General features: G+C 37.9%; 1 long non-coding RNA gene and 1 pseudogene across 1 annotated transcript in view; one reads left to right on the forward strand and one right to left on the reverse strand.

Moving 5' to 3' along the window:
• Positions 1-2,772: 2,772 nt before the first annotated feature.
• LOC116081080 lies at positions 2,773-3,630 on the forward strand (annotated as a pseudogene).
• Positions 3,631-4,755: 1,125 nt separating this feature from the next.
• Positions 4,756-12,435, reverse strand: part of LOC116080623 — a 9,172-nt gene continuing 1,492 nt past the window's right edge. The window contains exons 2-3 of the long non-coding RNA XR_004114502.1: positions 12,145-12,228; positions 4,756-5,657 (exon numbers count right to left, since the gene is read on the reverse strand). This is a non-coding gene — a long non-coding RNA (uncharacterized LOC116080623). The remainder of the gene's footprint in view (positions 5,658-12,144; positions 12,229-12,435) is intronic.

Here is a 12,435-nt window from a genome sequence, read left to right on the forward strand (position 1 = left end):
TTTCCATACTTAGTGTTATGTTAACAAAAACTAACAATAACAACTTTGGATTAATGAAACACTATACCCATTAAATAACAAACCTCTATTCCTCTCAGGCTATTATAGTGTTAGTGCCAATCATTTTTACTACTCTAAGTACCCAAAATAAGGAAGATCATACTTACTCATTTTTGTGAATACCACTAGCATATTGTACCATTTATCAGAATTATATTCTTTGTGCTATTTTTAATCATGTGCATTTCATGTGCCTGAGTGTGGATATATATGTACATGTGAGTGTAGGTGCCCAATGAAGTTAGAAGGGATCATATCCTCTAAAGCTGGAGTTACAGACAGTTGTGAGCTTGCTAAGATGGTATCTGGGAAACAATCTCAGGTTATCTGTAAGATCAACTGTTCTTAACCATTGAGCCATCTTTTTAGCCCAGCACATGTGTTTGCCTTTGGAACATTGGGTTGTTTGTGTGTTTGTTTTGTTTTGTTTTGTTTTGATTTGTTTGCTTGTGTTCTGTTGTTATTTTGTGTTGCTGTGTTTTGTTCTGTCTTTGATGTCACTTGTGGAAAGGTTTTCCTTGACAGACTTTTCAGAAGCCTTTGGACCACAAATAAAAGCTTAGTTCTGGGCTCTCTATTATACAGAAGAAGCTTACGTGTTTTCCTATATATCAATATCACACTGCTTTGATTATTGTAAGTTGCTTTTGAAATGAGGAACTATGAGTCCTCTCGTTAGTGTGCTCCTCTTTACGACTTGATATTCAAACTCACCTGTAATTCCATGTGTCTTTTGGAATAATGTTTTTATTTATATGTCTACATGTATATCCCTACAGAAAAAGTAACTGAAATTGTGTGAGAGATTCCTTTCGATGTGAGTAGTGCCTGCAATTTAAGACTAAGACTTCCAATCCATAAACATGGAATGTGTTTCCACTTGTTTACTCTTTTTTTTCTAGTCAGTGTCCTGTAGTTCTTATTATACATATACTTCACAGCTCTAGTTCAGTCCAGTCTCAAGGATTTAGTTTTCTTGATGTAATTGTAAATGGGATTGATTTTGTAATCTCCTTTCCAGATTGTTCATTCACAGTGTATAGAAACGCAACTAACTTTTGCATGTTGACTTTTTGAATCCTGTTGTTTGCAAATGTCATTTAATAAGTTAAATAGAATTTTTATTGTATGTGAAATCTTTTTTATATTCAACACATGAGATTAATTAAACTGTGAACCATTTGATAATAGTGCTTCTTTAATTATAATGCAGATGCCTTAGATCTGTTTATTTCTTAATTGTTCTGCCTAAAAATCTTTAGCATATTAGACAGAAAAGAATAAAGCAAGAATTCTTGCCTTCTTCCTCATCTCAGGGACAGTTTAGGTTTTCAGCATTAACTGAGATACTTACAGTAGATTGTTAATGTGTGGCTTCTAATGTGTAGGGATAATTTCCTACAAACACTAGCTTCTTATGTATTTTTAACATCAGTGTGTCTTGGATGTTGCCAAATGCATCTTCTATATTAGATTACTGCATTAGTTTTCTAATGACTTGGTTAATGCAAATTCTTTGCTTGTTATATTGATTAATTTGCATATGCCAAACCATCCTTGCCATTTGCCAGCTTTGGGTTAGGGTTACTTTCTGTGCTACAGAATCCTAAGCTAAAGTGTTGGCTTGCTTGCGTGTTCATTCCTCATTGTTGCTGTAAGACTTGTACTACAAGTTGCACCACAGCACTACTTTTTCATATCCTGTAAGTTTTGAAATGTATGTTTTCATTTTTAGTCATTTCCAATTTCTGTGTATTTTGTAATTTTCATTCTAAGTTCTTCTTCAATAAGTTAAAGCTTTGTTTCAATTCTGTAGGTCACTGGGAGAGTGAGTTCCTGTCTTGCAAAAGGCCCTATGTTATATCCATAATGAATAGACATTCAAAATGTCTAAATGTGCTAGAACTGTCCACTTTCACTTCAGATATAAAAGGTTTTGTCTACTTATTTTGATAGCCTAGGATGAAAGACATAAACACTGATAGTTGCACAGCTTAAGATATCTTATTAATCCTTTAAGAATTTCACATAGGATGCCAGCAAGTATTGACTGACAGGAGCCTGATATAGCTGTCCCCTGAGAGGCTATGCCAGTGCCCGTCTAATACAGAAGTAGAGGCTCACAGCCATCCATTGGACTGAGCAGAGGGTCCCCAATGAAGAAGCTAGAGAAAGGACCCAAGGAGCTGAAGGGGTTTACAACCCCTTAGGATGAACAACAATATAAACTAATCAGTACCCTCAGAGCTTTCAGGGACTAAACCACCAACCAAAGAATACAGATTGTGGGACTCATGGCTCCAACTGCATATGTAGCAGAGAATGGCCTAGTTGGTCATCAGTGGGAGGAGAGGCCCTTGGTCCTGTGAAAGTTCTATGCCCCAGTGTAGGGGAATGCCAGGACCAGGAATCAGGAGAGAGGGGGTTGGTGAGCAGGGGGAGGGGGAAGGGAACAGTCTTTTTTTTCCGATGAGAAAACCAGGAAAGGGGATATCATTTGAAATGTAAATAAAGAAAATATCTAATAAAAAATAAATTAAAAAAAAGAATTTCACATAACATATTTTGATCATATTCACCACACTTCTCTATATAACTCTTTCCAGACTCATGCCCGTCTTCTACCTTACAACTTCACAGTTTTGTTTGTTTGTTTCTGTTTTTTTTTCTTTTCCTGAGTGAGTACTGGCCTGGCCTGCTGCTGCCTGTGCCATGGCTCTAGGGAGTGTCTCCAGTGTTTCTTCCTCCTCCTCTTTTCCCTCCAGGGACACATCAACTACTGGACCATGTGGGCTCCCTAACATGACACATTCAAGTTGCAGCAGAATCCAAGCGGGCCAACGGAACCCAACAATGCTACGCATGGTGTTAGAGGCTCTAAAGGCCGGGAGAAGCGCCAGGCACATCAGTTGTAGCCATCAAGGTCTATATCCAACATAAGTACCCAACAGTGGACACCACCCGTTTCAAGTACCTGTTGAAGCAGGCTCTGGAAACTGGCATTTGTCAAGGCCTCCTCACCAGGCCTGTCAACTCCAAGGCCAAGGGTGCCACTGGCAGCTTCAAACTAGTTCCCAAGCCCAAGAAAAAGAAAGCTTGTGCCCCAAAAGCCGTCAGGGGAGCTGCAGATGCTAAGGAGACAGGACCCAAGAAATGTGGATTGCTGAAGAAAGACCAAGTTGGCAAGGGCAAGATGGAGAAAGGGCAGAAAAGGAAGGCTTATCCTTGCTCAGCAGCTACATTGGAGACAGTGGGAGCAAGCAAGAAGCAGATGCCCATGGAAAAACCAAAGGTATGTGTGAGAAATCAAAGCCCTCAGCCAGCAAGGTCCAGAATGCTATTGCTTCCCTCACCAAAAGGAAGATGGCAGCCATGGCCCACACTAAGACAGTTGTTCAGGGGGCTAAGACAGTACAGAAGACCAAAGTGCCCACTCCTTCCCAGGACATGGGACACAAAGCACAACCCACACCTAGGATCATGAAGACCCTCGAGAACACCCAAAGGCCTGAGTTACCCTCCAAGACCTTGTTCAAGGCTCCCAGCAAGAAGGCTGAGGCTAATAGGTAGGGCCAGGGTTGGGGAGATGTCAGACTCCAAAGCTTTTTATTCTCTAACAAGCTGTAATAATGCTTAATCATAATTTATTTATCAATAAAGACTTTCCTTTGTATTAAAAAAAATTTGAGTTCAATTTGTGCTTTCCATACACTCCTGGGCATAGGACCAACACCAAACTTTATAGTCACGTATATGATCCTTATTTGTCTCCTATCCTATGCTTGCCTTAGATGTATTTTGTACATTAATATAGCCACTGCTTGCTTTCTTTCCCTTATGTGAATGTGTTACCTTATTCATCCTTTTACTTCCAACTTCTTTGCATTTTTGAGTTAAACTGATTCACTAGCAGACACCCCATGGTTGTATTTTGTCTTTTATAATACTTGCTGCTACTGTCTTTTGAACAAACAGATTAATGTGTTTCCTTTTGTCAATTTTCTATACTCTTTTTTACATATGCTATTCTCTTTTCACATTATAGGACTATATTTAATACCATAAAGTTAAACATACTGTCACTTGAAGTTTCTGAGGCCATAGTTAATCTTTTCATTAACTTTCCTTGTTTATTCCCCCTTTCAGAACCTTCAAGATACCAGCTCATTTATCTCAAGCTTCTGATGAGGAGCATTTAACCATCTCAGAGACTCTGACTCCTTTATCTTTCTAATTTCGCTTCTCACAAGCTAACTTCAAGATCCTCTTTTTGCTTCTCCAAGTTTGATTAAAAGGTACTGTTGTGCAACTCTCTCTGTGTTCATCTTAACTTGACTGTAATTTGTGAAATGACCATATTTTTAAAGACTTGCTCCCCCTGGTGGTGTTATTAGGAGATTCTGGAGATGCTAATAGGTAGAGTTTTAAGAAAATGTCCTTCCATCACTGACATACTACCCTGAAAGAGGATTGTAGTCCACAGTCTCTTCTTTGTTTCCTGGCTAGTGGTGTAAGTGGTGCTCTAACTCTGATGTACTTTTGAGAAATCATAAGCTCAAAGCAGTGAGACCACCAAGTGTGAGCTAGTGCATCCTACAGTTGTGTAACAAAAATGAACCTTCTTTCTTAATATATCTATAGCCTCAGGCATTTTCTTATAGTGATACAAAACAGAACACTATAGATTTCATTAAATGCTGTGACTTTTCATCAAAAGGCTGTTAGCCATTATTTATGCAAACATTTTCTCTGTTTCTTCTCCCTCCCTTCTCTGATTTCCAAAAATATGTGTGTTGGTACTTTTGATGTTTTCCAACAGACCCATACACTCCTCTCATTTCTTCAGTTATTTTTATGTTCTTCATGCTCACCACTCTTCAGTGTGCTGTATCTAAATTCTAAGTCTTCTTTATGCCTGCTAGTATCTGCCTACATGTTCTGAAATATACTTCTTCAGCTCCAGATTATAATTTTTCCTTTCTTAAAATTGTTTTATTAGCATAGCCTGAATGTTCATATCATTTTAAAATTTTCTCCATATCTTCTCTTAGTTCTTTTAAAATCAGTTCTAAGATATTCCTTCACAGTTTTGCCTAATATGTATGTTATCAGTCATTTTTTTTGGAGAAAGCTCATTTTTTTCCTTTTTAAATAAGCCTCTCATACTGGCTATTTCTTTTTATCTTTTGTTGCCATTATTGTAGAATACTGAACATTTGAAGCAAGCATTGTATCAATGCTACAAATCATATTCTTCCCCATGTATTGATGTTTCTAAGAGTTCATTGCTTCTCTTGGAGACTGTGTCAATCTGAGGTGTAAACGTAGTCCTCTCTGACATGTCTTATGTCTGCACTTTGCCTAGGCATGTGCAATTACATTTTATTTTCCCTATATGTCAATAGCTCTTTAATATCTTGAGCAGTTGTACTGGCTGATTTTATGTGTCAGTTTGACACAAGGTCATCAAAGACAAAGGAACCTCAGTTGAGGAAATATTTCCATGAGATCCAGTTGTAAGGCATTTTCTCAATTAGTGATCAATGGAGGTGGTGATCATTGTGGGTGGTGCCATGTTCAAGCTGGTGTTCTGAGTCCTATAAAAAAGCAGGTTGAGCAAACCATGAGAAGCAAACCAATAAGCAGTACCCCTTTATGACCTCTACATCAGCTCCTGGCTCTAGGTTCCAGCCCTGGTTGAGTTCCTGTCCTGACTTCCTCCAATGCTGGATTGTAATCTGTAAGTATAAGCCAAATAACCTCTTTCATTCCCAACTTGCATTTTGGTCATGGCGTTTCATCTCACTATAGTAATAGACACCATCACTAAGACCGGAGGAACAGACTCCAGCCTTTGGAGAGGAACTTGTAACAATGAGAAGAAACACAAAAAGATTGTGCTCAGCATCTGGAACTCCCTGCCCAGAAGCAGTAATAACCCCAGCATTCACAGTTAAGGCACATTTTCTGGTTACCTTAGCTCCAATAAATCATCCAACAGTTCTTTTAGCAGCAAACAACAGCTGCTTGAAGAAGCTAAGACATGAGAGATGGGTCAAGAGCAGAAATGAACCAAAATCAACCCAGTGAGCTCTCATTGTCCTCTAGAAATTATAAAACTTCAGGAGATTTTAGAGATTAAAAATAATCTTGACAGAGCCTATCAGTTCAGCTGCTGTCTAGCTGGTTGAATTAGTTATTGTCCTATTGCTGTGGTAAAATACCCCACCAGAAGCAACTTAAAGAAAAATTCATTTATGGCCCATCTACTTCAAGGAAGACCTACTAGCAAGAGTTTGAGGAAGTCAGCTCCATAGTACCTAAAGTCAAGAAGGAGAGAGAAGTAGATGCCTGTGCTCAAATTTGTCTCCTTTTTATTACCTGGTGATTATGTCCCAAAGAATGTTATCACTCTCATTAAGGGTGAATCCTTTCACTTCAGTAAACCTAATTTAGATTACCCCTCACCAAATGAGCTCATGGATTCATTTCCATGGAGATTCTACGTCTCATCAAGTTGACAATCATCTCAGTAGTAAACTGACCCATGATTCAGCCTGCTTTTCCACTTTTGCAGAATTGACAATCTTTTATATTACTAAATTGCAGCAAAAACTTTAACATAGTAGTAAAAAAAAAATACACAGCCTACCATTACTGTGAACAAAATGTAAACCTTGCCTTGCATTTTTAAAATACCAAAATATTGGAGGTTATGAAGTTAAATGATTACCTATAAAAACACATACCTAACAGAATGTATTACTTACTAAATGTGAAAGATGGTATCAGTGCAAGGTCAGTGATCCAGGTGGGGGAGCTTTCTACATTCTCTGGCATTTTGTCTAGTTTACACTGGAAGGGTTTATAATTGCAATAGATCTTCCCCATGTTTAATTGAACACTGTTCTTGTGTTTAAAGGCATTTTTCTCCCAGCATCCTGTATAATGACTTGTCAACCTTGACCTTACTGCCACATACTAAACATTTTTGCTGAGAGTCATTTTTTTTTTCTATAGCACCTGCATTTCCTTGCTTTTCAATTTAGGAAATTTGATGAGAATTAATAATTTATTCATTTGGAAGAAATTGATAAGTTTATTATTTAGCAAGTGTATCTGAGACTGCCTCAGGCTCATCTATCAACACTCCCCTTTCCTTCAGCTCATGAATAAAAGTGTAGTAAGGGTCTTCCCCAAGAAACTGACGAGGTCAATACTTTAAAGAGAAATCTTACTGGTTAAGGCCTGGTTTGGCTCTTAGTTTTAATGAGGAAGGCTCTTTTTATTCTGAAATCTCTATACAGGAAACACAGGGAAATATTCCCTCCAGTCATGGAGTTGTGTGTGACATTTGGATTCTGTCAAAGATCATCCTACATACCCTGGCTGCCTCCATATCTGTGCCTGTAGTGAGATTTAGTAGACTAAAAGATTTACACAGCAGCTAATTTTAATGCAATTGCTATCTTCCTTCATTTGTAGCCCTGTCTTGTCATTTGTGGATAAACGAATGAAATTTTTACAGAGGATTAATTTAATGTTCTAGAAGAACTTCCTTTATGTGCTTATTCCTCTGCTACCCAATATGTGAAAAGGGGGTGAAAAGGCCCTGGAGAGTTTAGGCCTAGTTCTCTGCTTTGGTCAGATCCAAAATAGTAGAAAGAAATTTCTGCTTCAGGTTTCTCTGGTGAAAAAGAGTTTTACTCTGTTTTTCTTTCTTCCTTGATCATTTGAAATAGAGTGATACTCTATAGCTCTGGCTGGCCTTGAACTCACAACATACCTCTTGCCTCAGCCTCTTGGGTGGAAAATGTTCTACTTATCAACAATTCTTTATTTTCTTACATAAGACTTAGGTAATGATCCATAGCTACTCTTTTTGAAATTGAGTGTGCTAGAAGGCTGACAGGGTCAAATAACACTTGGCTGTTTCCTGGGTAAAGCAGTCCAGTGCCACTTTTAAGCCATTGCCACATAAATAATTGTCCAAAATGCTGGGTATGCACAATATAGTATTGATTATTCTCTTAGGGCTTCTTGTGTATATGTGCATGCATATATGTATATCTACAAATGTGTGTAAAGGTACACATGCACACATATGTGTTGAAGACACATCTTGGGATGCGATCTCACTTGACATTGAGACTAGTCTCTAACTGGCCCTGAGCTTAGTGATATGAATAATTTGACTGGCCAGCAAGCCACCCAGCTTTATATCTCAGGTTCTAAGATCACAAACAAATGCTACCACAATTTGCTTCTTCACCTAAATTTTGTACATGAGTTTGGAGATCAAACTCATGTCCCCATGCTTACATGACAAGTACTTGCTGGCTGAGGAACTTTCCTATTCCTGACATCTTGAAAATCTAGAACTACTTTTCCTATAGTCAGTATATGTGTGTATGTTTGTAAAGGAAACAAATATAACAGAAACCTGTTTTGAGAGAAATTTCATGAAAGCAGAGCAGAAGATTCTAAGGTTATCACAAATCCACTGTCAATTCTTCCAAGAGATGTTTCTTTGTTTTTGTTGTTGAGGTGAGGATGAAAGGTGAGAGCCTACCAAAGACAATTACATCTACCTCTTCAGTTCCCTTAAGATAAGTCATTTCAGGGTTCCCTTCCCAACTCATCTTTGTGTATAGTCACCAATCTTCCTCGTCAGTAGTAACACCATAACTCAAGGCTTCTCAGCCATTCAATATTCCTCTGTTGAGGATTCTCTGTTTGGTTCTGTACCCCAGTTTTTAATTGGGTTATTTGGTTGTTGGTGTCTAATTTCTTGCATTCTTTGTAAATTTTGAATATTATCCATCTGTCATATGTAGGGCTGGTGAAGATCCTTTCCCAATCCGTAGGCTTCCATTCTGTCCTATTGACAGGGTTTTTTGCTTTACAGAAGCTTTGCAGTTCCATGAGGCCCCAGTTATCAATTGCTGATATTAGAGCCTGAGCCATTGGTGTTCTATTCAGGAAATTGCTCCTGTACCAATGTGTTCAAGGATATTTCCTACTTTTTCTTCTATGAAATTTATTTTATCCAGTTTTATGTTGACATTCCTGATCCATTTGGATTTGAGTTTTGCACAGGGTAAAAAGTATGGATCTATTTTAATTCTTCTACATGTAGATATCCAGTTAATTCAGAACCATTTGTTGAAGATGCTTTCATTTTTTTTCCATTTGGCTTCCTTGGCAAAAAAAACAAGTGTGCATAGGTATGTGGGTTTATTTCTGGGTCTTTGATTTGATTCCATTGACTAATGTGTCTGTTTTCATACCATTACCATGCAGTCTTTATCACTATTGCTCTGTTGTACAGCTTGAAGTTATAAGTGGTATATTCCTTTGTGTTTGGGTGAAATGTTCTATAGATATCTGTTAAGTCCATTTGATTCATAAACTCCGTTAGTTCCATTTTTTCCTGTATTTAGTTTCTGGCTTAATAACCTGTCCATTGGTTAGAGTGGGGTGTTGAAATCTCCCACTATTAATGCATGGGGTTCCATGTACAAGTTAACCTTTAGCAATGTTTCATTTACAAGTGTGGGTGCCCTTGTGTTTGGGGCATTGATGTTCAGAAATGAGGTATCATCTTTGTAGGTTTTTCCTTTGATTAGTATGAAGTTTCCTTCCCTGTTTCTTCTGATTAATTTTGGTTGGAAATCTATTTTATTACATATTAGAATGGCTACTCCAGCTTGCTTCTTGGATCTGTTTGCTTGGAAAACTTTTTTTCCAGCCCTTACTCTGTAGTAATGACTATTTTTATGAATGAGATATGTTTCTTGTATGTAGCTGAAGGATGGATCCTGTTTGTTTTGCATCCAATCTGCTAGTCTGTTTCTTTTTATTGAGAAAGTGAGTCCATTGGTGTCGAGAAATACTAATGACCAGTGATTGTTATTTACTGTTATTTTGATGTTGATGATATCTGTGTGTGTGCACGCGCGTGTGTGTATGTGTGTGTGTGCACGTGCACATGCTTTCCTTGGTTTTGCTGGTATGAAATTACTTATTTCCTGTGTTTTCCGAGATGTACTTATATTCCTTGTGTTGGGCTTTTTCTTCTAGTATTTTCTGTAGGGCTAGATTTGTGGATAGATATTGTTTGAAATTAGATTTTCCTTGAAATATCATGTGTTCTCCATCTATGGTGATTGAGAATTTTGCTGGGTATATGTGGGGAGCTGCAGCTGCCACCCTATATATTTTGAATACCTGGTCTCTGGCCAGAGCAGAGAGCATTGTGATAAACAAGCCTTTATTTGGAAAAGCTGAGTGCCTCCAGTTTATGATGCAAGCTGGCATGATTTCTCATAGCCTATTATGCTTTGCCAAGTAGCCGATGCTGATTGGGACCAGGGAAAGTATTTAACTCACAAGGGCTGGGGGCTGGAGAGATAGAAGTAAGATGTAGGGAATAGAAGTAAGATGTAGGAAATAGAAGTAAGATGTATGTAAGAATAGGAGTAAGTAAGATGTAGGGGATAGGAGTAAGTAAGATGTAGGGGATAGGAGTAAGTAAGATGTAGGGAATAGGAGTAAGTAAGATGTAGGGGATAGGAATAAGTAGGAAATAGGAGTAAGTAAGAAGAAAGAAGTAAGATGTAAGTAGTAAGATAGAAGTAGTAAGATATAAGCAGTAAGATGTAAAGATGTAAGTAGTAAGATAGAAGAAGTAAGATAAAAATAAGTAAGATGTAAGAAGTAAGATGTAACTAGTAAGATGTAAGAAGAAGATATAGAAGAATATAAGAGAAGCTAGCTAAGAAAGAAGAAAAGATGAACGAATGATTTTGGAGTACAAGGTTCCTGAATAAACTGCTTGGAGAAGGGTTCGTGGTTGCCTCCTTATTACTGCTGGTCGGTAAGGCGGTGACAGGTATACTTCTCTAGGTTGGCACCTGTGGTTTTTTTAGAGGTTGCAGGATATCTGTCCAGGCCCTTCTACCTTTTACTCTCTGTTGAGAAATCAGGTGTAACTCTGCTAGGTCTGCCTTTATGTTACCTGGCCTTTTTCTTGTGCAGCTTTTAATGTTCTTTCCTTGTTCTGTACTTTTTGTGTTTTGATTATTATTTTCCAGGAGGATATTCTTTTCTGGTCCACTCTAATTGGTGTTCTACAAGCTTTTTGTATGTTTACAGGCATCTTTTTCTTTAGGCTGGGAAAGTTTTCTTCTATGGTTTTGTTGAGAATATTTTCTGGGCCTTGAAGCTGGGACTCTTCACCTTCTTCTATCTCTATTACTCTTAGGCTAGATCTTTTCATGGATGTTTTGTGTCAAGAAGTTTTTAGATTTAACATTTTCTTTGACAGATGCATCAATTTCTTCTATTGTATCTTCTACACTGGAGATATTCTTCCATCTCCTGTATTTTGTTGGTGATGCTTGCATCTGTTGTTCCTTTTCTCTTCCCTAGGTTTTCCATCTCCAGGATTCCCACAGTTTGTGTTTTCTTTATTGCTTCTATTTCTACTTTCAGGTCTTGCACAGTTTTATTTATTTCCTACACCTGTTTAATTGTATTTTCCTGTATGTCTTTAAGGGATTCATTTGTTTCTTCTTTAAAGACTTGTATCTGTTTGTTTGTATTTTCCTGTATTTCTTTAAGGGATTTATTCATTTCCTCTTTAAAAGCCCCTATAATCTTTATAAAACTGGATTTAAGGTCATTTTCTCATGTTTTAGTTGTGTTAAGATATCCAGGGCTTGCTGTAGTGTAGTAGCTATGCTTCGGAGGTGTCATTTTGCCCTGGCTCTTGGTGATTTTGTTCTTTCAAGGGCCACTAACCATCTGGATGGTTTTAGTCCTTGGATGTTCTTGTAGTCAGTATTGGGAGGGGTGTGAACCTCGATGATCCTGGTGTGGTAGATCTCTGATGGGTATCCTTGGTCTGTGTGATCTGGACCTTCAGCTCTGTATAGTTCAGGAAACATAGGTTTAATGAAGGTGGACAGAGAGGTAGCTGGAGTGTGGAAGTTCTTCTGGGATGGTAGGCTGTTCAGGACAGGTTGGCTTGGCCCTGAGGCTCAGAGAACAGGGAAGATGGATGAGGGAAGGGAAGCTTACCTACATGCTTCAGGAGTTGGATGGAGGTAGAAAACAGGCAGCAGGAGAATGGAGGTCTCTCTGGGCTTTCAGGTTGCTCAGGACCTATATTGATTATATAAAATTGCTGGTACATATTAAAATTATATATAATTATCATTATTGATATTACTTTCACCTTTCATTTTAAATCATTGTCTTATTAAAGAAAACCTAGTGTATCACTAAGTTCTGATTAAAGACAACCCATTTGATTTAAGGCCATTGTTTCTCTTGACATCTTCCTTTTCTTTTTTTTTTTTTTTTTTTTTT

The sequence above is a fragment of the Mastomys coucha genome, unplaced genomic scaffold (genome assembly GCF_008632895.1).
Source record: "Mastomys coucha isolate ucsf_1 unplaced genomic scaffold, UCSF_Mcou_1 pScaffold6, whole genome shotgun sequence".
Taxonomy (NCBI): domain Eukaryota; kingdom Metazoa; phylum Chordata; class Mammalia; order Rodentia; family Muridae; genus Mastomys; species Mastomys coucha.